The 26,370-nt window shown below is 47.3% G+C and overlaps 1 protein-coding gene across 1 annotated transcript in view; it reads left to right on the top strand.

Annotated features, from left to right (window-relative positions):
- Positions 1-15,992: 15,992 nt before the first annotated feature.
- NADK (NAD kinase) overlaps positions 15,993-26,370 on the top strand; it is a 110,147-nt gene continuing 99,769 nt past the window's right edge. Inside the window, exon 1 of the mRNA XM_063436388.1 lies at positions 15,993-16,063. The gene's annotated coding sequence lies outside the window, so the exon portion shown is untranslated. The remainder of the gene's footprint in view (positions 16,064-26,370) is intronic.

The following is a 26,370-nucleotide window of genomic DNA, read 5'->3' as shown; positions in this document are numbered from 1 at the left end:
ATTCTTTTATTCTGCTGATCCAAAAGAAGGCAAAAAACAAACAAACCCTAATTGTAGCCATTTCCAATTGTGCCACAAAAAGAGGGGAACAAAATCATTCTTGACTCCATAATGGCAATCAGAATTCTTCTTGCATCAACAACCTGTCTACATTCATATAATAATAATAACAAAGTGTTTAACCAGGAAAGGTACATTCAGATTACTCTGGTTTTCATGTACATCCTGGGGATGTTACCTTAGCCCAACATCCAGGGGTTGTTAACTATTACCCAATTTAATCGTACTAATTTTATCTACTTCGGCAGGACGAAGGGCTGAGTTAACCCTGCCAGGATTTAAACCTGTGACCCAAGGGTTGAACAGATTCTACTGTATTAGCCCACTGAGCTATTTCTTTTTTTTTTTTTTTTTTTTTTTTTTTTTTCATACTTCATATTTTTTATTTTTATGGTGCATGAAAGATCACAACATTTCTTGTATGGCCACAACAGCCTTAACAAGCGCATTGGTTACAAGTGTACGAGCATATTTGTGGTAGGAAAGAAACTTGTACATAGTTTAGTGAGTTGCTTGGTTCATAGAAACATTGATGAGTTTAGCTCGGAAGTAGCGAGGATAAGGATAAGGACCAGAAGCTTATTATCTAGTGAGCTTGTAGCAATTACGTATAATGAGGAGCGCTGCCTGTTTTTGCGTAAGTTGTATATACATTAATGAAGGCTATCATGTGCCTCCCAAGTAGCAGTAGACTTTGCAATTGCATGTTACAGTGAGTCATACAGAGGGTATTACTATGTCTGTGACATTCGGGGCTGACGCTCATTTGAGGATTTACAATAGTATGTCACCTTGCAGTGTATGTATAGGGTCCGACGTCTGTTTGCCACTGACTGCTTGTGGTGAGGATGTCATCTGCGTAGGAGTGGGTATTGGTGCGGTATGGTGTGTGATAGAGGTTTGTTGCGGTGGGTGATGCCCCATAAGGTGGGGTATGTGGTGTTCTGATGTTCCATGTTTGGAACACGGGGTCTGCTCTGGAGGAGGGAGGGCGGCCTGTGGGCAGCAGGGAGATGTGGGTCGAGGTATCCCTTCAGTTACAGTCGCCTGTAGCGTGGAGTCATGGGTATTGGGGACCTCAGGTAGCAGGTTGGTCCGTGGTGTGTGGTAAGGGGTCTGTCGCCGGGGTTCTGTAGTGTGTGTTTGCTTTGCTTCCCTGACAGGGCCCCCTTTCGTTACCTGGCGTGTGGCTTGTGTCGGCCTCAGTCAGGTGTGCGAGGGAGAAGTCTTGTGTGTCAGGTGTCACAGGTGGTTCTTGTGCTCAGCGTTGTCACTCTGGCAGGGGGTGACGTGCGGTCAGGGGTAGTAGGGGGGGAGTGAAGGGGAGGTAGCGATGGCGGGGGGTGACCAGGAATTAGTTTGGGTGTGCCTGGGTGTGAGAGGTGGGGTGTGGGCTTCGGGCTCCCGGGCCTGTGTCCGCGTCCCAGCTCCCCCCGTCCCTGGGCCCGGCATCGGCGTGCTCATTTCGGATCCGTCCTTCCGTCGGGACTGCCTCCGATGTTCCGTCGCTCCTGTCTGGGCCCTCCGGCAGGGGGGCCTCGTATTTGATCCCGGGGGTTGCGTGTCTCCTCCGGTCCCGGAGGGGGAGGCGAGCCATCTTAGCCAGTGGTACCAGGTGTCGTGGTAGCGCTGTATACGTCCGGCCGCTGAGAGGATCAGCTCCTCGATCTGTCTGATGTCCTCCACTCTGGTTAGCCACTCTCTCAGCGTCGGGGCCGTGGGTTGTTTCCAGTGTGTCGGGATAAGACTACGCGCCGCGTTTAGGAGATGTGGTATCACTGATCTCTTGAATTTAGGTGTGGGGATTGAGGTTAGTTGGAGTAGGTAGGTTTCCGGTGTGAGTTGTATGTTTGCGTCCGTTATGGTCACCATGACAGCGTGAATCGCCGACCAATAGGGTTTGATGTGTGGGCAGGTCCACCAGATATGGAAGAGGGATCCCAGTTCCCTCCCGCACCTCCAGCATTCGGGTTCGCAGGCATCTGTTATTATGGATAGTTTCTCGGGTGTCCTGTACCAGTGCGAGAGCATTTTATATCCTGTTTCCTGGAATTTGGTGGCTATGGATGCTTTATGTATGAGTGTGAACACTGTGGTCCATTGTTCCGCAGGGAGTGTGTGTCCTAGATCCCTTTCCCAGTATTTAGTGAAATAAGGGAGAGGTGCATCGGTGGATGGTGTAATCTGTGTGCGGTATAGTAACGATATTGCGTGCGGTGGGCTCGGGGGGTTCGTGCACATCATCTCAAAGGCGGTGAGTGCTCGGGTCGCTGAGTCCAGTCCTGGCGTGGTCTGCAGGAACCTCTTCAGTTGATGGTATTTGAAGAGGAGCGACCAGGTGTGCGGGTTGTTCGGGACCAGTTCTCTCAGGGTTGTGATTGCGCCCTGTTTGTACACGTCCTTCAACCTGCAGGGGGTTGGTAGTCCCAGCGCTGTAATGTAGCGGTGATCCTCCGCCGGAGGGAGTCGTGGGTTGTGCGATACAGGGCAGAGAGGTGAGAGCTCCGGAGCCATGTCCTTTTGTAGAGCCAGTCTCCTCCAGATGGTCATTGTGACGTTCAGCGTTGGATGTTGTTTTGGCAATTCGCCTTGCGTCGCTTTCGGTAGCCACGGGAGGAGAGGGAGGGGAGTTTGCGAGAAGCTCGCCTCTATCGGGATCCACAGTTTGTCTTTTGGGTTGTGTGTCCATTCAATCAGTCGTTGGAGGTGTATCGCCTGTCGGTATTTTGTCAGGTCTGGTAAGCCTAGGCCCCCATGCAGTTTGGGTTTGGTGAGAGTGGCAAAGTTCAGTCTCGCTTTTTTACGGTGCCACACGTATTCTGTCATTGTTTTTCGGACTTGTGCAAAAAAGGATTTGGGGATATGTACTGGTAGGGTCTGTAGGAGGTATAGGAGACGTGGGAGAATATTCATCTTGAGTACACTGATCCTGCCCAGCCATGTGATATGGGGGAGGTGCCAGGCATTCAGGTCTTTTGTGATTCGTTCCAGGAGGGGGGGGAAGTTGATGCGGAAGGTGTCCGTAGGGTCCGCCGATAGCCATGTCCCCAGGTATTTGATCGCCTCTGTGCACCAGCGGAAGGGGAAGTCATTCTGCAAGCTGGTAACCAGCGCTTGGGGGCATCCCACATTGAGAATCTCAGATTTAGTGTAGTTGATTTTTAGGTTTGACAAGGTGCCATACGTGTCGAATTGCTGCAGCAGTTCTCTGAGAGAGTGCCGTGGGTTGGTGATTGTAAACAGGAGGTCATCCGCATATGCGGAGACTTTGCTGACTCCCCATCTGCCTCCAATTCCGGAGATGCCAGGTTGAGCTCTAATGGCGTTGAGGAACGGCTCCAGACTGAGGACAAAGAGCAACGGTGATAACGGACAGCCTTGTCTCGTGCCGTTTTTTATCTCAAACGGGTCTGAGAGGAGTCCGTTCACCTGTACTCTGGCTGTTGGGTTGGCGTACAGGGCCGATATCCAGGCCATCATGTGCTGTCCTAATCCGAGGTGTGCCAGTGTGGACCGCAGGAAGGACCAATCGACCCTGTCGAAGGCCTTCTCCGCGTCCGTTGAGATCAGTAGGGCGGGCAAGGGACCCTGCTTTGCTGCGTGGATCAGGTTGAGTGCCTTGGTGGTGTTGTCTCTGGCCTCTCTGCCCTCCACGAATCCCACCTGGTCAGGGTGGATCAGGTCTGGCAGTAGCGGTTGGAGGCGAAGAGCCAGAATCTTGGCGAACAATTTGAGGTCGGTGTTCAGCAAAGAGATCGGGCGGTAACTGGCACAGGAGGACGGGTCCTTCCCTTCTTTTGGTATTACCACTACGTGGGCTCGGAGCGAGGCGGGGTCTAATGAGCCTCCATTTTGAATGGAGTTGAAGAGGTTGAGCAAGTGTGGGGTAAGAACGTCCGCGAACATCTTGTAGTATTTTGCCGTAAAACCGTCCGGGCCAGGACTCTTTCCCTGCTTGGCTTTTTTGATGGCCAAGCATACTTCTGCGCTCGTGATGTCTTCCTCCAGGGCAGCGACGGTTTCGGGCGGGAGTTTAGTTGTCATGTGTTGTGTGATATATGCCTTCTGGCGAGCCTCGAAGGTCTTCGCCGTTTCGGTCTGGCGTGAGGGGTTTGCGGGCAGGTTATATAGTGAGGAGTAATATTGTCTGAACCCCTCCGCGATGGTTTTCGGCGTGAGCAGTGATTGTCCCCTCAGTGCGATCCGTTGGACATGGCTCTTTTGCCTCCTTGCTCTCAGCGCTCTGGCTAGCAGTTTGCCGCTCTTGTTCCCATATTCATAGAATGTTTTCTTCGTGAGCTGAAACTGGAATGTAATCTTAGATGTGAGGCGCGTGTTTAGATCTGCTTTGGCGTCCAGGAGTTGTTTGTAGGTAGCGTCGTCAAGGGAGCGTTTGTGTCGTGTTTCAAGTTGGGTCACTCGGTCGATGAGGTGTGAGATTTCTTGTGCGCGTTGTCGCTTCAGGCGGGTGCCGTGCTTGATGAGAATGCCCCTGATGACGCATTTATGCGCTTCCCAGATGATGGGTAGTGTACAGTCAGGTGGTTTGTTGGTGAGGAAGTAGTGTTCCAAAGCGGTGCGTATTTCCGTTTGGATGATTGGGTCTTCCAGGAGGGATTCGTTTAGCTTCCACGTCCATTGCGGTTTGTAGGGTCTGGGGTCATCGATGGCGAGGATTAGTGGTGCGTGATCGGACCAGGTTATGGGTGCAATGCGGGCAGATCTCAGCGTGTCTAGGTTCCTGTGTTGTATGAAGAAGTAGTCTAATCTCGAATAGGAGCTGTGTGGTGCTGAGTAGTATGTGTAGTCCCTTTCCGTATTGTGGAGAATGCGCCAGCAGTCCGCTAGTAGATGCTCGGAGAGGAGGGATCTCATGCCTCGGAGGACATGGTCCGGGATCGTGGAGACGCCTTTCGACGTGTCGACTCTGGGGTCCAGGGGGGCGTTGAAGTCCCCTCCAATTATGACGGTGCCCTCTCCAAATGTTTCCAGGGTTCGTAGGGCGGCGGACAGGAATTGTTTCTGGCCCTTGTTCGGGAGGTATAAATTTGCCAGAGTGATTTTGGAGTTGCCTACATTCCCTTTGATGAAAAGGTACCTGCCTTCCGCGTCTTGTATCTCCGCTTCGAATTTGAATTGGACGTCTGCTGAGAGCAGGATGGCCACTCCCTTGGATTTGTTCAGGGGGTTGTGGGCGAAGTATCCCGTGGGATAGTATCTGTTGGAGAATCTAGGGGCCTGGGGAGCGTGGAAGTGGGTTTCCTGGAAGAAAGCCACCGATATCCCCAGTGCCCTAATCTCTCGCAGGGCTCTGGCTCGTTTGTGAGGTGAGTTGAGGCCCCTTGCGTTTATCGTGTAGAGGTTGATGGAGTTGCCATCGCTTCTGCCCGCGCCAGGGGCGTGGGGAGCGGGGGGGGGGCGAACCCATGCCACCGGGTCACCTTCTGGCCCTGAGTGGGAGGTGTAAGGAGGGGAGGGGTAGTGGGGAGGAGTGTGGGGTGTGGGAGGTGTGATCAGGTCGCAGAGGCGACAGTAAGTAGGGGTAATGTGCCGCTGGGAGGCGGAGGTCCAGGGACGAAGTCCTGTGGGTCCACCTCACAGGTTTTTGGCAGTACACCCGTGGGGTTGGTAGTGTCGGGGGAGGGATGGTCGCCCACTGATGACTTCCCGGTGAGTGGTGAGTCACAGTCAGCCCTCATCCGTCTCCTGCTGCCCAGTAGCTCTGTAGTGGAGGTTGAAGTGGCACCCATGGAGGGTAGAGTCGTAAAAGGGGAGCGGAAGCGGTCCGTGTAGCGTGGAAGCGGATGTCCGCTTCGGCCCCGGAGTGGTGTGTTCGTGAGTTGAGCGTTGCGGGAATTGAGCGGGGTGAGGGAGGGATTGTCTAATACATTCGTATAACCTATATCTTTAAACAGTAGCATGCACAGGAAGATCTTAGGTAACATTTTAAACAAGTCAAACATTTCAGACCTTTTAAACATATTGAACAAGTTAAACCAGTTGAGCTAGGTAAACATCTCAAACATGCCCATGTAGGGTGATGTGCAGTGGTGCGATGGCACTCAGTCATCTGTCGGTGGGGGTGTGCGTCGTGGGGTGACCAGTCAGGGATGGGGGGGTTGGTGGAATCGAGGTGGGGGGGAGCGTATGCGGGTTTGTCATTACCCTTTGAGTTTCCGTCTCGGTGTTGTGTGAGTTCAGATTGTCTCACGTGGGAAGGGTTATGGGTAACATCGGCGTACCTGTATCCCGTGGGCGTTGGTAGTGTGGTCGTGTACCTGCGGCTAAGTGTGCGTGCTCACGGTGGTGCGTGCCCCTGTGTGCTCAGTCCACCCCTTCTGGTATCAGCTCAGTCGTCTATCAGCACTATGTGGTAGTGTTTCGGGCCTTCGGGGGGCTCGTTCGGGAGGGTCAGTCTTCCCGTCGTGTTGTACCACCCCCTTGCTGTTGTAAAGGCAAATGTGACATTTTGAAGATTACATGGAGTAAGATAAAGATAAACAACCTTGACATGGACGGTACAACTTTGCAGCATGGAAGATCATAGGTAACATTTTAAACAAGACAAGCATTTCAGATGTTTTAGACAAATTGACCAGTTAAACCTGTTGAGCAAGGTAAGCAACCCAAGCATACCCATGTAGGATGATGTGCAGTGGTGCGGTGGCACTCAGCTCTCTGTCGGTGGGATTGTGCGTCGTGGGGTGCACGTCTGTTTGAGAGGTGGTCAGTCAGGAATGAGGGGGGTTGGTGGGATCGAGGTGGGGGGGAGCGTATGCGAGTTTGTCATTACCCTTTGAGTTTCCGTCTTGGTGTTTTGTTAATTCAGGTTGTCTTACGTGGGTAGGGTTAAGTGTACTATCGGCGTACCTGTAGCTCGTGGGCGTTCGTAGTGTGGTCGTATACCTGCGTCTAAGTGTGCGTACACACGTCGATATGTGCCCCTGTGTGTGCCTGTGAGCTCAGTCCACTCTTTCTGGTGTCAGTCCAGTCGTCTAACGGCACTATGTGGTGATGTTTCGGGCCTTCGGGGGGTTCGTCAGGGAGGGTCAGGCTTCCCGTCGTGTTGTACCATCCCCTTGCTGTTGTAGAGGCAAATATTACATTTTAAAGACATTACATGGCTTAAAATAAAGATAAACAACATTGACATGGGTGGTACATCTATGTAACATTGTGACCATCATTAGGTAGTGCTTCGGTGGTCTGTCCCCCCGTTATCAGTGCCTGAATGTGTGTGTAGAGGTGTGGTGAGTAGGGTTTTGTCATGCTGGTGTAGGCCTATGTAGGTAAGAGTGAGATGTTTGTATTTGCTGTGTGTGTTCTCTCTTGGGGTGGGTGCGGTTTGCGGTGTGTCTGTAGTGTCTGTGTTCCCCTGCAGTATACTTGCACAGCTGGGCACATTTTCCCCAGTGGTCTCCGAGAGAGTGTTCAGAGTGTCTTTGGGTCAGCAATCCCCAAAGGATCAGAAAATCACCAGGCAGGAGCATCAGCGTTAGGATGGGGTGTAGTCTCTGGTCGGATGTGCCCCAGGCTATCATGGGGAGCGTGTGCAGTTTCAGGTAAAAGGTAGATCGGGTAGTATGTCGACCCAAGGCAATCGGAGTGGAGTGTCAGATGTCTACGTTGTAGGGCCCATATGGCCTGTATGGGGGATCTACGGGGCCATCCAGATAGGTTGGGGGGGCAGGGGGAAGTCCAGTTGTGTGAAGCTGCGGTGTGCAGGTGCACGTTTTCTCTTAGTTGGTGAGCAGCGTCCAGGGGGTCTTGCTGAGAAGGTAGAGAGGGGCCGAAAAAAACGAGAGAGTTTCAGGTTTGAGGGAGGGTATCTTGAAGCCTGTCAAGGGTAGGTGGGTAGTGCCCATTGAGGTGTAGTTCAGACATGGGTCTTGAGTGGAGGGGGGATGGGTAGTGCCCTCTTTATTCCTCAGGTGCTGCTAGCAGGGGGGGAGTGAAGTCGGTGTCTGGGCCTTGGTGTACGATGCGGTGGGTCGGTCTTCCTGCGGAGCGTTCGTTCATCGGGTAGCCAGTCCAATCCGGGATGGGGATTCGTGGGAGGCCAAGTGCCTCTTGAAAGGCCTGGGTGTCTTGTGGCGTGCGAATTGTAGCTTCCGTAGTGCCCCGTCGGGCCGTGAGGGCAAAGGGGAATTGCCATCTATACCGGATCTGGGCCTCCTGTAGCGCGGCGGTTATGGGCCGTAACGCCCTCCGGGCCTGCAGGGTTAGGTGGGAGAGGTCGTTGTATAGCTCGACCACTTGCCCCTCGTGCCTCCAGGAGCGTTCTGTGCGGGCTCTCCGCATAATGTCTTCCTTTAGTTGGAAGTCAGGGATGTGGCAAATTATGTCTCTGGGGGGGGCACCCGGGGGTGGTTTGGGCCTCAGTGCCCTGTGCGCCCTGTCTATAGGGATGCGGGCTTCCCTGGGCCGGCCTAGGATGCGATTAAATAGTGGTATTAGGAGGGCCCTGGTATCCTCTGGGGCCTCTGATTCCCTGTAGCCTCTTACCCTGATGTTGTGCCTTCTGCCACGGTTGTCCAGGTCCTCAACGTGGAGGCGCAGGTCCTGCAGTTGTCTGGTTTGTGCTGTGATGGCTGGGAGTGCAGGACAGTGCTGGTCTGGGCCCTGGGATTCAAGGGCCTGCACCCTTGCCTCCAGTGCTGTGAGGGAGGTGCCAAGGGCCGAGATTTCTGTGCGCAGCGTGGATTTGACTTCCTCCAGGAGGGTCTGGAAATCTTCCTTCTTAGGCAGGGATGTGAAGAGTGCATACCAGTCCGGCGTTTGTGGTGCCGGTATGCTGCCTCGTGCGTTGGGACCGTCGTCCGACATCTCAGAGCTCGGCGAGGAGGGCGCCATGTTGGAGTCCTCATCCCTCGGAAGTAAATCGCCCGGCGTTTGGAGGTAACTCCTAATTGAGGGGTGGGAGCTGGTCCCCTGGGTTCTTGGTGTGGAGGGGGTCATTTGGGACCGTCTTGTGCGTCCCATGGGTGCCGGTTCGTGCAGTTTTTGCGGTGCTTGAGAGCAGGCAGGAGCGGAGCGCGAGGATTAGGCGGCCATTCTCGTCCGGCGCCAAGCCACGCCCCCCCCACTGAGCTATTTCAATATCTTTGAATATCCTGTTTATGCATCCAAGCCTTCACTTTTATTATTATCTAAAGAATCTGATAAAACTACCTCTTTAGGCAGAGAATTCCACATCTTTATTGTTCTTATGGTAAAAAAAAAAAACCCTTTTTCTCTGCAGTAAACAAAAACGTCTTCCAATCTCAGTGGGTGACCTCTTGTTTGTTGTATATTCCTGCTAATGAACAGGTTAGAACATAGCACTTTGTACTGACCCATATGGTATAGTTCTCCGTTATCCTGCTTTAAAACTGGTGCCCAATATTGCACAGCATATTCAAGGTGGGGGTCTTACCATTGATTTATAAGAAAGGCAAAATTATATTTTGACCATGTGAGTCTTCACGCCTTTTTTTTTTATACAAGAAAGAATCTTATCAGCTTTTCGAAGAGCCGACCAGTATTGCATACTGTTTCTTAGTTTGTGATCTATAATTGTTCCCAAGTCCTTTACATTTAATGATATCCCTATCTCAGCCCTATGCATACACATATGCATGGGGTGTGCTGAGTGTAACCAAGGCACACCCTAATGCACCCAATGTAAAAGTGAATAAGCCTTATTTTTATTTTAACATGTTGCCAATCAATGTGATCCACACCATGCGTATTGTTTATTGCTGCGGGTGGCCCATAATAATATCACCAAAATAATTTTAAACTTAGTGTTTGGTCGGTGTATCCACCTCTCAAACACTCAGCGTGCAGCATCTGTGCCTTTAAGGTAGGCAAATGGAACCTTGTTTTGTTGATGTCTCCTCACATGTATGAAATTGATAAACTCCCCCAATTGTACTCTACATTTAATGAAGTCCAAAGCCTCCCTTGAGAGACAACAAATCAGCAAATCGGCAGGATTAAATATGAGACATATAGGTGTTCTGTGTTTAATAGGAAACTGTAAATCAGGAGATCGTAGACAAATAAATTAGAGATAAAATTAATTTTACACACGGTACCCTAGATGGATTATATAATGTTACCTGTACGTGCTATGGGCTTGCAGGGTTAATAACAGCCACTAAAAGTAAGTGTTTATTCCATCAGGTGATAAAAGTATTATCAGCATAGGCGTGCGCAGCCTATTGCATTAGGGTGTGCACCCTAAAGCACAAACACACGCCGCATGTATATGTATATATATATATATATATACACACACACACACATATATACATACACTGCTGTGTGTGTGTGTGTGTGTGTGTGTGTGTGTGCTGTTAGTGTGCTGTGTGAGGGTGGTGTGTGTAAGGGTGCTGCTGTGTGTGTGTATGTGTGAGGGTGCTGGTAGTGTGCTATGTGGGTGAGGGTGTTTGTGTGTGTGTGTGTGTGTGTGTGTGAGGGTGCTGTTTGTGTGTGAGGGTGTTTGTGTGTGTGTTAGGGTCCTGTTAGTGTGCTGTGTGAGGGTGCTGTGTGTGTGAGGGTGCTGTTTGTGTGATGTGTGTGTGATGGTGCTGTGTGTGTGAGGGTGCTGTTTGTGTGATGTGTGTGGGTGTCATGTATTTCTGAGGGTGCTGTTTGTGTGTGTGTGTTTGCGAGGGTGTTGTTAGTGTGCTGTGTGTGAGGGTGTTGTGTGTTTGTAAAGGTGCTGTGTGTGTTTGTGAGGGTGCGGTTAGTGTACTGTGTGTGTGAGGGTGCTGTATGTGTACTGTGTGCTGTGTGTGTGAGGGTGCTGTGTGTGTGCTGTTTGTGTGAGAGGGCTGTATGTCTGTAGGTGCTTTTTGTGTGTGGGTGCTGTATGTGTGTGTGTGTGCTGTATGTTTGGACAGATTGTGGAGGTGGGGGCAGATTAGTAAATATCCCCCCTCCCTTCTTACCTTATGTAGGGAGGGGGGATCCTTGCTGCCATGTGCCATCCCTGGTGGTCCAGTGGAGAGTGAACTAGAGTTAACTCTCGTGAGATCTGAGAGTTGCCGCGGCAACGCTCAGATCTCGCCAGAGGAACCTGGCGGAGCTGCTGTCTAGAGCTCCCCGGGTCCTCTCCTGCCTCCCTTCATGCTGCTGTGGGCCGGTGAGGTAGATCTTTGATCTCCCCGCCGGCCCATGGAGGCTTAGAGCAGAGCCGACACTCAGCGCCGGTTCTGCGTGAGCCGACAGGGGAGAATAAAGTCCTGGGGAATAAAGTGTGGGAACCAAGATTCCCACCCCCCCAAAAAAATAATATACACTCCAGTGTGTGTATGTATGTGTGTGTGTGTGTGTATATATATATATATATATATATATATATATACACACACTGACACGCATACTCAAACACACACACATACACTCACAGACACACACACACTCATACATTCATAGACACACATATTCACATACACTGACACACATTCACAGACACACATTCACAGATACACATACACACATACACTCACACACACACATTCACAGACACACACATTCACATACACACACACACACACACACACACATTCACAGACACACACATTCACATACACACACACAAACAGACACACACACAAACAGACACACACACACAAACACAGTCACAGACACACACACACAGTCACAGACACACACACACATTCACACACACACAAATTATTATTTTTTTAATAAAAAAAATGTCCACCCAGCTTCCCTACCTGGAGTGCTGGCGTGGACTTGTCCCTGGGGTCCAGTGGGTCGGGCAGCTCTCTCCATATCAGCCGCGGCGAGGGAGCTGTGAGCTTTCTGCTCCCTCTCGCCGCGCGGGCTGTCTGCTGTAGCTGGGAGCCGGAATATGACGTCATATTCCGGCTCCCAGCATCAGCAAGCAGCGCGCGGCGAGAGGGAGCAGAAAGCTCACAGCTCCCTCGCCGCGGCTGATATTGAGAGAGCCGACCGGGGGGGGGGTTGGTCCATAACCTCTTGCCCCCCCCTCCCATCCATGACAGGGGGGACATGGGGGGAGGAAGGGGGGCGCTGAGTGCCTGCAGGAACGGCGTTCCTGCACAAAAAAAGTCCTATGGACTCAATCCATAGGCGTGCCGCGGGGATTAGGGTGTGCCCAGGCACACCCGGCACACCCCGTGCGCACGCCTATGATTATCAGTGAGGAAAACAGTCAGTATTAAAGGCAAAAGTACAGTTAATGCAGTATTTGCCTTGGGTGGCACTTTCGGGGGAGCGGGGGACTGCAAAACAAGCCTTGCCAGTCTCTTGTCCAGGCTGGCATTACCTGATGTCGCTCGCACAGCAGTGATGCCAGAGCCAGAATATGACGCCACTCCGACTCTGACAGACGTGCGAGGGACCTGAGCAAGGAGATCAGAACTCCCTCACCACCCTCATCTTCTCTGCGCAGGGAAATGGAGAATCCACTCCAGCACTCCAGCAAAGGTATGGAGGCGGGGTGGATTGAAATTTCAACAAAAAAAACATTGTTATCTTATTGTGTATCTGTGTCTGTTAGTGAGTGTGTGTGTCTGTTGGTGAGTGTGTTAGTGTGTCTGTGTCTGTTAGTGAGTGTGTTTAGTATGTCTGTTAGTGAGTGTGTTAGTGCGTGTGTGTCTGTTGGTGAGTGTGTTAGTGTATCTGTGTCTGTTAGTGAGTGTTTTAGTGTGTGTGTCTGTTGGTGAGTGTGTTCGTGTGTCTGTTAGTGAGTGTGTTAGTGTGTTAGTGTGTGTGTGTCTGTTGGTGAGTGTGTTAGTGTATCTGTGTCTGTTAGTGAGTGTGTTAGTGTGTGTATGTATGTTAGTGAGTGTGTTAGTGTATCTGTGTCTGTTGCAGAGTGTGTTAGTGTGTGTCTGTTGGTGAGTGTGTTATTGTTACTGTGTCTGTTAGTGAGTGTGTTAATGTGTGTGTGTCTGTTGGTGAGTGTGTTTGTGTGTCTGATAGTGAGAGTGTGTGTATCTGTCAAAAAATGTGCAATCGTGTCTGTCAAAGAGTGTGTCAGTGAAGGTGTGTATGTCTGTTAGTGAGTGTGTCAGTGAGGGTGTGCATGTCTGTTAGTGAGTGTGTTAGTGTGTGTCTGTTAGTTAGTGTGTGTGTTTGTTGGTGAGAGTGTGTGTCTGTTAGTGAGTGTATTAGTGTGTGTGCTGGTTGGTGAGTGTGTTAGTGTGTCTGTGTCTGTTAGTGAGAGTGTGTGTGTCTGTCAAGCAGTGTGTGTCAGTGAGGGTGTGTATCTGTCAGTCAATGTGTATGTCTGTTAGTGAATGTGTGTATATGCGTCTGTCAGTAAGTGTGTATGTGTATCTGTCCGTGAATGCATGTCTGTCAGTTAGTGTGTATATGTGTCTATCGGTGAATGTGTATGTGTGTCTGTCAGTGAGTGTGCAGGTGTAACTGTCAGTGAATGTGTGTGTCAGTTAGTATGTCTGTCGGTGCTTGTGTGTGTCTGTCGGTGCCTGTGTATGTCTGTCGGTGAATGTGAGTGTCTGTCAGTGAGTGTGTATGTTTCAGTGAAAGTGTGTGTTGGTTAAACAGTGTGTGTGACAATGACTGTATCTGTCCGTGTGTGTATGTCAGTGCATGTATCAGTGATGGTGTTTGTCTGTCAGGCAAAGACCCTGTTGGTTTTTAAAAGGAAGTGAAATTTAGAAGAGGGGGGGGAAGGTTGTCTGAGTATTGTAATACCTAGAGCAGCACAATACCAGAATATACCACTGACTACATGTACACTACATCCACAATAAATATCTACATTAGGAAATCCTTCATGGAAGTAGTTGAAGGTATATAACAGGGGTGCTCAAAAGATAGCTCCCCAGATGTTTTAAAACTACAGCTTCCATGCAGAGCCGGACTGGGAACAAATTTGGCCCGGGCATTTTTTAATCCCAGTGACCCACTGAGAAGGGGGCATGGCCAGAGGGGGGTTTTGTCATCACTGTTAATACTTTAATCACCTGACAGAACAAACCCTTACTTTTAGTGGCTGTTATTAACCCTAAAAGCCCTAAACATGTACAGGTAACATTATATAATCCATCTAAGGTACCGTGTGTAAAATTAATTTTATCTCTCATTTATTTGTCTACAATCTCCTGATTTACAGTTTCCTATTAAACACAGAACACCTTCATGTCTCGATCACTTAAGTCACGATCCTGCTGATTTGTTGTCATAAGTTCCTAAATTCTGCTAATTCCCTGTCAGTATTTCCCTTTTATTTATAATCTATCTTCTTAATTGTTTTGCAAGTATATGTGTAACATGTTCCTATTATATAAGTTCCTAATTCTGGATTTACTCACTCTATATAACCTTGGGTTGAACTTATCTACATGGAACACGTGTATTTTAACAAATACAGAGTTTGGCAATGTGGCTGTCCAAATTTGGGTTCTAATCTATCTATCACAAGATGGGGGGACATTAGGGAGCGTATGCACGTGGTAACAAGGCCTCCTATGTGCACATATGTTGGACTAATGCTATAAATGAATTATTTCGTTGATAAGGCCCTCATGTTACACTGTCTGTTTATTACAGCGGCCAATTGTTTTTTCTGGTGCACCTGTTGGCCCCATATATATTTTCCTAAAGGGACCTAACCATAGTGTGTTAAAATGCAATGTGTTGCTTATTTTTATTAACTACTTTCTGACTGTATATCACCTGTAGAGCTGTCTCGTTAATTTAAATTCATTATGTTTCTTAGTTGGTGACACTTTGTAGCTCTTTTTAGAATTAAAGGGAAATCTACAGGACCCCCCCACCCACCCCCCCATCTAGCACAAGCTATACTGTTTTTTTTTTGTTTTTTTGTAACTCCCATTTTTTTAGACCTGAGATATTAAATAAAGTTTATATACCATGTTCTTTTATACTGAGGGACCTACTTTGGTCTCATGTGCCCCTAGACATATTCGTTATTTCTTTGGCAGTATCCTAGTATCCTAGCCTTGCTCTCACCTACTGTGGCCTTTCCACAACGATTACTAAACTTGTCATTATGCATCCAGAAAGGTTTGTCTATTAAAGGCAGAGCATCAACATTTACAGCTCCCACAGGCTGTGAGATAGAGTTGAGTCTTCAGGATGTAAGAGGTAAGAGAACCTGCTGTCACAAATAGTTTGTTATATGTAGATACTTCATTTTCATAGTCTCCTTCTTACAACATTAAGAGATTAGATGTTTTCTTTCCTTTTACAGGGTCACCAAAATCTCAATCTTTGCAGCCCATGGAGTTGGTTTCACAGAGCATGGAGAAGACATTCACTGTATAGTAAGTAATGGATGACGTTGGATCTGGGTCAGGATACGGAGAGACCCAACATGCAGAGTGTAATAGAATAGATAAAATATACCAGACCTTAGAGTGACTGGGCTAATGTATACAAGGAACGAGAGTAGTCAGGGACAAGCCGAGGTCAAGGAAGCCAGAAATCAGGAATAGCAAAAAACACATTAGCCGAGTCAAAGGAAAATAGAAGGTAGAATAGCCAATCAAAGTCTCAGAACCAGGAATAGACAACAAATATCACGGATAAAGGGACTTTAATGTCTCTAATTCAAGATTTAGTCTTGAAACATAGAATTGGGATTTTCATTTTTATCTCAAAGAACTTGCTGTTCTAGAATGTAACATTTAATGGGAATGTGCACACATACAATTTAACAAAACATGCACATTTAGATCAATAAATAGTTACTTTACTAATCTCAGATCTCTTCACTTGAGATTTTTCATTGGATACATTAAAATTGCCTGTGCAATCAAATCGCAATATGAAGACAGGTTTTACTGTCATATCTAGTAATTGTTAAAGTACAAAACATTTCACATCATTTTAAAGGTGTTGCAACGATTGCACAGTACATTGTATGCCGTGTGCAATCAACATTTTTATCACAACACAGACAACACAGAGCCTACAGAATACAGCATTCACGCTCTCCTGTAAATCACACTATATCGGTTACCTGTCACAGGTAAGAACTTTGCCTTAATCAATTCCTACTTCTCTTAGAGAACTCTTAAACAGACTCCTACATAGGACCAAATATATTCTCTTTGTAGCTTTAATGGATGGATTACTTTCATGTTTCAAAAATTGAAGGTTTATACAAATTGGGATTAATTGAAATAAGAGATACACATCAGTTCTGTATATGGATTGCATACAGTGACAAAACCAAAATCAAACAATGAAACTATACAATTGCAGACTTTGTTTTTATGTATTTGGCCATTTGTCGTAAACACTATTATAGATAAAAATAATTATTATTTGTATTACGATAGTATTGTGATAACTTAGCTGCAGACAGGTGAACACGGAGTTCATAGACCTGTTGTCCATTTTGTTTCTGTTATTCTGCAATTCATTAAGAAGTGTTTTTTGCTGTTTTACAAAGATATTTATGCTATGAAAAAAAACAAACAAAAACAACATTCTTGTGGTTTAAGAACGAGAAGGGTGTAAGAAGATTTTGGGAGAAGATAAACCAGTTTTTGCTTAGCAATAACAAACCTATGGAGGTGGGAGAGAAAGGCAGCTGCAAACGATTGTGACCAAGAGTGTGACAGTGTGTTTGTAAGCATTATTGTAAAAAAAAAAAAAAAAAATCTTTATTTTGTTGTGCTTAAGGATACAAACAATCTTGTTCCGTCACGACAGCTGGAGCAAGCAATGCAGTATCAATCGTAATCTTGGCATTTCAAACGGCACATTTTTGTGTTTTAGTGAAGACAAGTAAAGATCATTATTCATCACAAGATGTGTAGGAACAATGAGTTAGCACAGTGATGGCTATGACTGAAAAGGTCTTAACCAAATTAATAATATTAGAAGTCTAGGGTTGCAGTGTGTAGTCAGACTAATCTATGAGGCTTCTCAGGGTGTGCACCTGACAGTGTGAATGAGCGAGGCTGTGTGATGTAGGGAAAGGGAGTAGAGCACTGTGTTTTGGATTGGTGTGCGTAACACACCCTCTCGCTTAACCTGGGTTAGTAGGGACTGCTCCGTCTTTAAGAGTAAGTCGAGTGTCAGAGTGTTGGTAGTTCCTCCCTACTTGGGCTGTGGTGTGAGGACAGTGGTGTTGGGCTTTAGCGTATGTCCAGACTGTCTCCTAGTGAACGTGTATGGGGCGTGCAATAGGGCTGTGTCGCACCGGAGCGAAGTCGACTTACGACCCCTTACCTATGGGAGTCACGGGGGGGAGGAGGGTATCTAGCCAGACAGTAGTTATTTAACATCATGAGTCATTATAGGTGCTGAACTGCTCCCTTATACTAAGGAAGGCATAATACTTGGTTCTCCATTAACGTATGAAAGTAAAGTGCAAACTAAGTAAGAAAAGAAACATAAGAAACATTATATATCATATGGTGAGATTGGAACTGTTGAGCCGATAGTATCAGCGATACTATGTGAGCTATATGGCTCCATGTGGTCTCTGTTCAGGTCACCACCGTTTTATTCCGACCTCCTCTGGGAGTGAATGAGAAGGTTCTCTCAGGATCCCATGTGTGAGGTGTGGATGTAGAGGGTGTCTATTGAGCCCCTGTGTCCTGTGAGAGTCCCAAGGCCTGCAGGAAAGCAGTTGTGTCCGCGAGAGAGGTGAGTTTTAGGGCAGCATCGTTCCGTACCACTGCTAAGGTTCTTGGCAGCAGCCATCGGTAGTCCACCTTTGCGTGTTGATGCTGGACGGTTATAGGGCTCAGTGATTTTCGCCATTGTAGCGTGGTACGTGTAATGTCTTGAAAGAAAGTGAGTCTGGATGACTCAAAGTCCAGTGGGGTCTTGTTCCTGACTGCGTTTAGAAAGTACCGTTTGTCTAGTATGGAGTGACACCGCACAATTACATCCCGCAGGGCTGCAGGCGGTGCTTGTTTAGCCTTATTGATTCTGAAGTGTCTGTCGAATTCCAATTTCTTGGCTTGAGTGTGAGGCAGCAGTTTAGCAGTCAACTTCCGTAGGTCGTGAGGCAGTTTTGTCAGGCCTACAGAGTCCGGTATTCCCTGGATTTTGATGTTCATCCGCCGGTTGCGGTTTTCCATAGTGTCTAGTCTGAGTTGGAACGCAGAGTCAGAGGATTGTAGGATGTGTATAGAAACAAGAATTGTTTTCAATTCTTGTTCGAATATCAGTGATATCTTTCTCTGAGGCCTGGACTCTTTGGGACACTGCCTGTATCTCCGTCCGAGCTAAGTTCATGTCAGCATCGAACATTTGCTTTATCTCCCGTTTCAGCTGTTTTATGTCCCGCTTTGTGGCAGGCGCTAGGACGTCCCCCTCTGCCTGTAGCTCCTAAAGTGGCTGAGGCTGTTGGGAGCTTCCCTGCCCCTCTGAAGTGAGGTCGAGGCAGTGGGGACTGGATCCCGGGTCTTAGCCGGCCGCCATTTTGTGACTCTGGGACCTTTGAAATAAAGTCCCTATGTCCCGCGCTTTTTGTGTGGACCCCAGCCTGGGATTTTAAGGATTTCCTCACCATGGTGTGGTCCGTGTACTGTTCCAGGCGTCGCAACAGGATCTCCACCGGTGAGGGCGTGAGGTAGGCCTGGTTTTTACATCAGATTTTCCTGCCCTTCTGTGCATACACAAAGGGCATCAGTGTATAGCTGCCGGGGTAACAATAGTGTTTATGCCTATGACCCACTGGAGCCGTGGATGGTAGCGGCTTTTACACCTTTTCGCAGGAGCAATAGAGTCCATGCAGTTCAGCAGCCAGGCTCCGCCGGTGTTTGTAAACGTTTGAATACATGGTATAAGTGTTTAAAGGAACACTAGTCACCCAGACCACATCATCTCAATGGTCTCTTAACACTGACATGTAAAACACTGAAGTTTGTGAGATGTTTACATTGCAGGATTAAGTTAATCTCTAGTTTCTGTTAGTATGACAGTCATTAGAAGCACGTCCGCTGTACTGACTGAGTAATACTCGGTCACGTGACGTGGATGCCCATAGAAAAGCACTGATTCTTTTTTTTTTCTTTATTTTATATTTCAGACATTTACCTGGCTTATATGATACACCTGTTGCTTCTTACTTTTAGCCTCGGTATCTTGTCATCATTAAAATTCCTCCCCATCTAGTTCTTTTATATATATTCCTTTCCTTATTGATTATTATATCCAATAAGGAGATAGAAAAGAAACACCAGAGGAGATAAGTGCTGAAACTCTAGTGGTTACCTTCCACCCTCACACCCCTATCTTTCTGACTTCCAGGGGTCAAGTCCTCGGGGGAAAAGTGTGGGAACTCACCCGAGATCCCCCCCCCCCAAAGATACACTTGTATGCATAGACGCACGCGCACGCACGCACACACACATACTGATGACATTCATGTGCACACACTCTGACAGGCTCACACACAAATACACTCACAGACAAATACTCACTCACAGACAGACACACAGAAAAACACACTCACAGAAAAACAAACACTCACAGACAAAGATACATACACTCACAGACAAAGACACATACACACACTTCCAGACACTCACAGACAAACACACACACGTCCAGAAACACACATTCACAGACAAACACACTAACAGCTACACACGCATAAGCTCACACTCACAGACACACACACTCCCAGAGAAAGATACATACACTCACAGACAAAGACACATACACACACTCACACTTCCAGACACTCACAGACAAACACACTTCCAGACACACACACTCACAGACAAACACACTAACAGCCACACACATAAGCTCACTCACAGACACACACACTCCCAGACACACACACTCACAAACAAAGATACATACACTCACACACAGACAAACACACACACACACACAAACACTTCCAGACACACACACACACTCACAGACAAACAAACAAACACACTAACAGACACACACTCCCAGACTCACATAAAGCCCGGCGGGCGGCTGTGGTGCCTGATACATGCGGTGAGGGAGCTGCTGGTCTGTCTCCTCTGCTCCTTCGCGGGCTGTCTATTAATGCCGGGAGCCGGAATATGACGTCATATTCCGGCTTCCGTAGACAGCGTGCGAGGGAGCAGAGGAGACAGAACAGCAGCTCCCTTGCCGCGTGTATCAGGCACCACAGCCGCCCGCCGGGCTTTAGCCCCACTGGACCCCATAACAGGTGGAACACGGGGGCTCCTGCAGGAGCAACGGGAACGGCGTTTCCGCTGTAAAAAAAGTGCAGGAACGCCGTTCCCACGCGTTCCTGCAGGACTCGAGCCCTGCTGACTTTCTTATTGATTCACTGCTTTGCTATGGAAAAGTTTGAATATGTGTGTGGCACACTCTATGAGGAGCATTGTATTGGACCACGCCGGAGGAGGCCATGCCTCTTCGATGATGTCGCTGGAGGAGGAGAGCTGAGCAGTGCAGAGGGAGCCTCGTCACTGGAAAATCAGGAGCAAAATGTTATAGTGTTCCATTAAATGTATTCTTGTGAGTTGAATGTATGAGAACCTCAGAAGAGTGTTTCTTAAGAAGAGATAGATGGATGGATGGGTGGGACAGGTGGATAGAGATATGTATGTGTATGAGTATATCACTTGATGAACTTTGCTTACTTATTTTTTAGTTCTACTCAAACTTAGATGAGTCAGGGAGCAAAAAAATCTGAAGAGGAGTTTGTTTAAAGATAACTGGGGTAGAAGCTTTCTGAGGTTAAATTGCTTAGATTATCGGACTTGTCCATTGTTAATTGTTATTACTTGAAATATGGTGTAACTCATATTAAGAAATGTGGGTGTTTTGCTGCAGTTGCAAAAATGTACAGCAAATGAAATGTATCCATTTTGTTATATTATTCACCCAAGTAACCATATATACAGCCATGAGGACTGCCTCTGGTGAGACATTCTGGTGCTCAAACATCCTTGTTGATCATAGTTTTTCTTAAGATTAGCAAACAAGTTCTTGGACCTGTTGACCAGGTCTGACAACGTGCTTTACTGAAGGTGGAGAAAATGTAACATTATTGCTTGTCTTGCAATATTTCTCTCAGATTAAGAATAATAAGTATAGAAATATCAAATATCAATGACTAAAAGTTAGTTTAAAAATGATCAAATGCCAAGCTTGGTAGACATGGTGGAATGTTTGGGAAACCAGATTCCTAAAATACCAGCAGATTGAGAAACAAAAGGACTGTATGGAAATATGAAAATACAACCACTAACTCAATCTTTAGTTAGGAACAAAGTTTTTATTATATGGTTTATGGGGGCAGTAAAGTGACAAATTGCATGTGTGTATAGGGTTGGCTGTGAAGCAGTGATGTAGAAATGAAAGAAACACACCATTGTCCTTTTTTTTAGATTTTTAAATCACTGTTTAGACATTATCCTAACCTAGATTCAATCCGAGCTTACATATCCAGAATCTAAAACTCTACCGTTTCTATATGGAAGCCCAATATCCATCAGAGTTTGCAGGAATCTATGATCTGCAAACTTTCTTTGTCTTAGGGATGAGCATAACCACCTAGCAAAGCTAGTGGGTATGCGGCAGCCTCCCGGAGTGAGTCAAATGCCAGAGCGGAAAAGGCTTGCGCTGTGCATCTGCAGAGCAACAGCCTTTCAGCCAGTCAGGTAATCAGGAGAGCTGTGCTGAGCGCGGGAATCCTGATTACCTCAGATTTTTAAAATGGGGAAACTGCGGATGGTTAGCACATCCCACGAAGTACTAAGGATAAATATTTCCAACAGTGTACAGGCATATAATTAAACATCTAAACACAAAATAAAACAATTCAAGTTTAATAAATCATGAAGACATACAAGATAGACTTGAAACTTTGTATAAAACAGCTGAGCTGAAAAACAAGGCAACAATGTATAGCAAAGGAAAGTATCAAATGAACATTGGTACCATTCATCATAAATTGCAACAAAATAAGTTCAATAAAGAGAAAATAAATGTTGTAACAAGTCCCAGCAAACAGATTCTTTATGCAGGGAGTCAATGAGAATATCAAACTGACGAGACTACTAGCATCCAATCCTCCTACTTAGGTGGATCCTTGGTTTGTTGGTCTTGTCTTGGAGTACGGCTATAGTCTGTAAAAAACAAAACAGAGAACAGTTATCAAAAGGCTGAATAAGCACCAGCAGGGCCGCCATCAGGGGGTGACAACCATGACGGTTGTCACGGGCCCGGCGGCCCTGGGGGGCCCGGACTGCTCTGGCAGTCCTGGGCCCCTCTTTCTTTCTCTGCACACATAGATGGCGAATATCGCTATCTATGTGTGCAGCCGCGGGCCCCCGGCTCCCTGTTACCAGCACGCAGCTTCTCCTCTTCTCGCTTATAATAACTCTCGCGAGACCCGGTTGCCATGGCAACGCTCCGCGGGTCTCGCGAGAGTTATTGGAGGCATTGAGCTGAAAATGAAAAAGATGTGTGCTGGGCCCCCCTCTGCGGTAACTGGGGGCCGGGGGCCCCTTCATGCCACCGGACCACCAAGGATGGAATCTCCCCCCTCCCTGGACACAGGTAAGAAGCAGGGAGGGGGGAGAAACATTTAATTAAGTTAATATACAATTATAAAAATAATGTAAAAATGCGACTTTCCCCACCCCTCCCCCTCCACAGATTGCACATTTACACACACACACATCCACTACACTGACACACACTGCATCCACTAGACTGACACACACTGCATCCACTACACTGACACACACACTGCATCCACTACACTGACACACACTGCATCCACTACACTGACACACACTGCATCCACTACACTGACACAGACTGCATCCACTACACTGACACACACACTGCATCCACTACACTGACACACACTGCATCCACTACACTGACACACACTGCATCCACTACACTGACACACACTGCATCCACTACACTGACACACACTGCATCCACTACACCGACACACACTGCATACACTACACCGACGCACACTGCATCCACTACACCGACGCACACTGCATCCACTACACCGACGCACACTGCATCCACTACACCGACGCACACTGCATCCACTACACTGACGCACACTGCATCCACTACACTGACGCACACTGCATCCACTACACTGACACACACTGCATCCACTACACTGACACACACTGCATCCACTACACTGACACACACTGCATCCACTACACTGACACACACTGCATCCACTACACTGACACACACTGCATCCACTACACTGACACACACACTGCATCCACTACACTGACGCACACTGCATCCACTACACTGACGCACACTGCATCCACTACACTGACACACACTGCATCCACTACACTGACACAGACTGCATCCACTACACTGACACAGACTGCATCCACTACACTGACACACACTGCATCCACTACACTGACGCACACTGCATCCACTACACTGACGCACACTGCATCCACTACACTGACGCACACTGCATCCACTACACTGACACAGACTGCATCCACTACACTGACACACACTGCATCCACTACACTGACACACACTGCATCCACTACACTGACACACACTGCATCCACTACACTGACACAGACTGCATCCACTACACTGACACAGACTGCATCCACTACACTGACACACACTGCATCCACTACACTGACACACACTGCATCCACTACACTGACACACACTGCATCCACTACACTGACACACACTGCATCCACTACACTGACACACACACACTGCATCCACTACACTGGCACACACTGCATCCACTACACTGACACACACTGCATCCACTACACTGACACACACTGCATCCACTACACTGACACAGACTGCATCCACTACACTGACACAGACTGCATCCACTACACTGACACACACTGCATCCACTACACTGACACAGACTGCATCCACTACACTGACACACACAGCATCCACTACACTGACACACACTGCCTCCACTACACTGACACACACACTGCATCCACTACACTGACACAGACTGCATCCACTACACTGACACAGACTGCATCCACTACACTGACACACACTGCATCCACTACACTGACACACACTGCATCCACTACACTGACACACACTGCATCCACTACACTGACACACACACTGCATACACTAATACAACACACTCTGCATACACTACCCTGACACACACTCTGCATACACTAGTACAACACACACTCTGCATTCACTACACACTAACACACTCTCTGCATTCACTACACTAACACACACACACTCTGCATTCACTACACATTGACACACACTCTGCATTCACTGCACTAACACACACACTACATTCATTACACTGACACACACTCTGCATTCACTACACACTAACACACAGTGAATTCACTACACTAACACACTGCATTCATTACACACTTACACACACTACATTCACTACACTGACACACACTCTGCATTAACTATACACATAGCATCCACTACACAAACATCCTGTATTCACAGTACACACACTACATCCACCACACATTGAAACACTCTGCATTCACTATACACAGACACTGCGTCTAATACACACCCTACATCCACTACAGACACTGCATCCACTAAACACAATGCATCTAGTACACACAAACTACATCACTGTACACACACTACATCCACTACTAAAGCACACTCTGCATTCAGTATACACACTGCATCCGCTACACAAACACACACTCTGCATTCACTGCACAAACAGTATCTAATACACACAAACACTACATCCATTACACACATTTCACTTTCACTATACACACCACATTCAGTCCCGCATCATTGTCAGCGGAATAGGTAGGGCGTGGGCGGGCCCGTGGGCCCCAGACCTTGTGCTTTGTCAGGGGCCCCAAAATTTCTGATGGCGGCCCTGAGCACCAGATAACCTTATGTTTTAGAAAAACAAACTACCACCAGCAGGCAAAACCCTTAACTTGGAGGAGGGTGGAACGGGCGCTATTGCTAGGTGGTTATGCTCATCCCTAAGACAAAGAAAGTTTGCAGATCATAGATTCCTGCAAACTCTGATTTGTCCTCTGGGAGGCATAACCACCTAGCAAAGCTAGTGGGTAGAATAGCACACACCTGGTGGTGTCCTAAGAAACTGAAAGCGTTCAACTTCTGATGGCCTCCAGTAAATCTAACAAAGATAGTAGGAAGAGGAAGACCCTTTCCTGCTGCTTTAGTAGCCGAGGCTCCCCTAATTGAATGGCTTTTGAACACGGAAACATCAATTCCAGCCGAAGATATGGCAGAAAGTATCCAGCCTCTAATTGTATTAATCTTGGCAGGCCTAAAGGGATTCCTTGATGTAATGAATAATTGACTGACATCATTTCTAAATACAGCAGAAAGTTGAAGGTACGATTGTAATAAACTGACTAAACATAAGCCTGGTTCGGAAGGATCTTGGACCAAGTCCAATTCTACCGGACCAGGAGAAAAATGGGATGTTTTTTGTCTGCCTTTTAGTATAATATGGAAACCTCCCGGGGTCCTGGACAACCAAGGATCTGAAATATGGATTTGAGTTAACTCAGCTTCTCTAGCTGCCAGGGCCAAGGACAGCAGAGAAGCCAACTTAATAGCAGTCCATCTTAAATCAATTTTAGCATTATTCAAAGACTTTAGGAAATTTAATAAGACATCTACATCCCAAGTAGATGTGTAGCGTGGGGTATAAGGGCGGCAGACGGATAACCCTTTAGTAATCTCAAATACAGGGCATTCCGAGTAAGGTTGGGGATCAGGAAGTTTAAAGCAGATCAATAGGTCTTGATTGAACTGACAGATAAACCAGAATGGAACTTAAGGGTAAGAAATTCTAAAGCCAATGGAATGGTATCAGATCCTTGTGTGTTAGTGTAATGCTTACATGTATTTAAATGGAGCACAACTGCAGATCTCTTAGGACTCAGATTGATGAATAGGATACTAGAGGACAGTACAGGAGCTGTATCTTTAATTACGGATAATACAGGTACTGTATCTTTAATTACTTCGCTGTTTGTTTAAACGGAGTAAGCAGCTTCTGGCATACATGCAGTATAGTACTTTGGAGGTTGCAAGTTCATGGAAACGGAGCAAAATAGAAATGAAGTTGTAGCAGGAGTGATTAGTTTTTGGAGTTCGAGGTAAGCAGGCTTGAGAGCAGGCTGTAGCAGGAATGCTTAGCGGACTTGAGAGCAGGCTGTAGCAGGAAGGATTAGCAGGCTTGAGAGCCGGTAATCTCCTATTACGGATATAGCAATTGACTTAACTTTCAATGGTGAAAGATCAGGTTTCCCGAAGTTCTCCTCCGGGGATGGAAGTTGTAAAGCA

The sequence above is a fragment of the Pelobates fuscus genome, chromosome 11 (genome assembly GCF_036172605.1).
Source record: "Pelobates fuscus isolate aPelFus1 chromosome 11, aPelFus1.pri, whole genome shotgun sequence".
In the NCBI taxonomy this organism is placed as follows: Eukaryota; Metazoa; Chordata; class Amphibia; order Anura; family Pelobatidae; genus Pelobates; species Pelobates fuscus.
The sequence above is the reverse complement of the archived record's forward strand: the minus strand, read 5'-3'. Positions and strand labels throughout refer to the sequence as shown.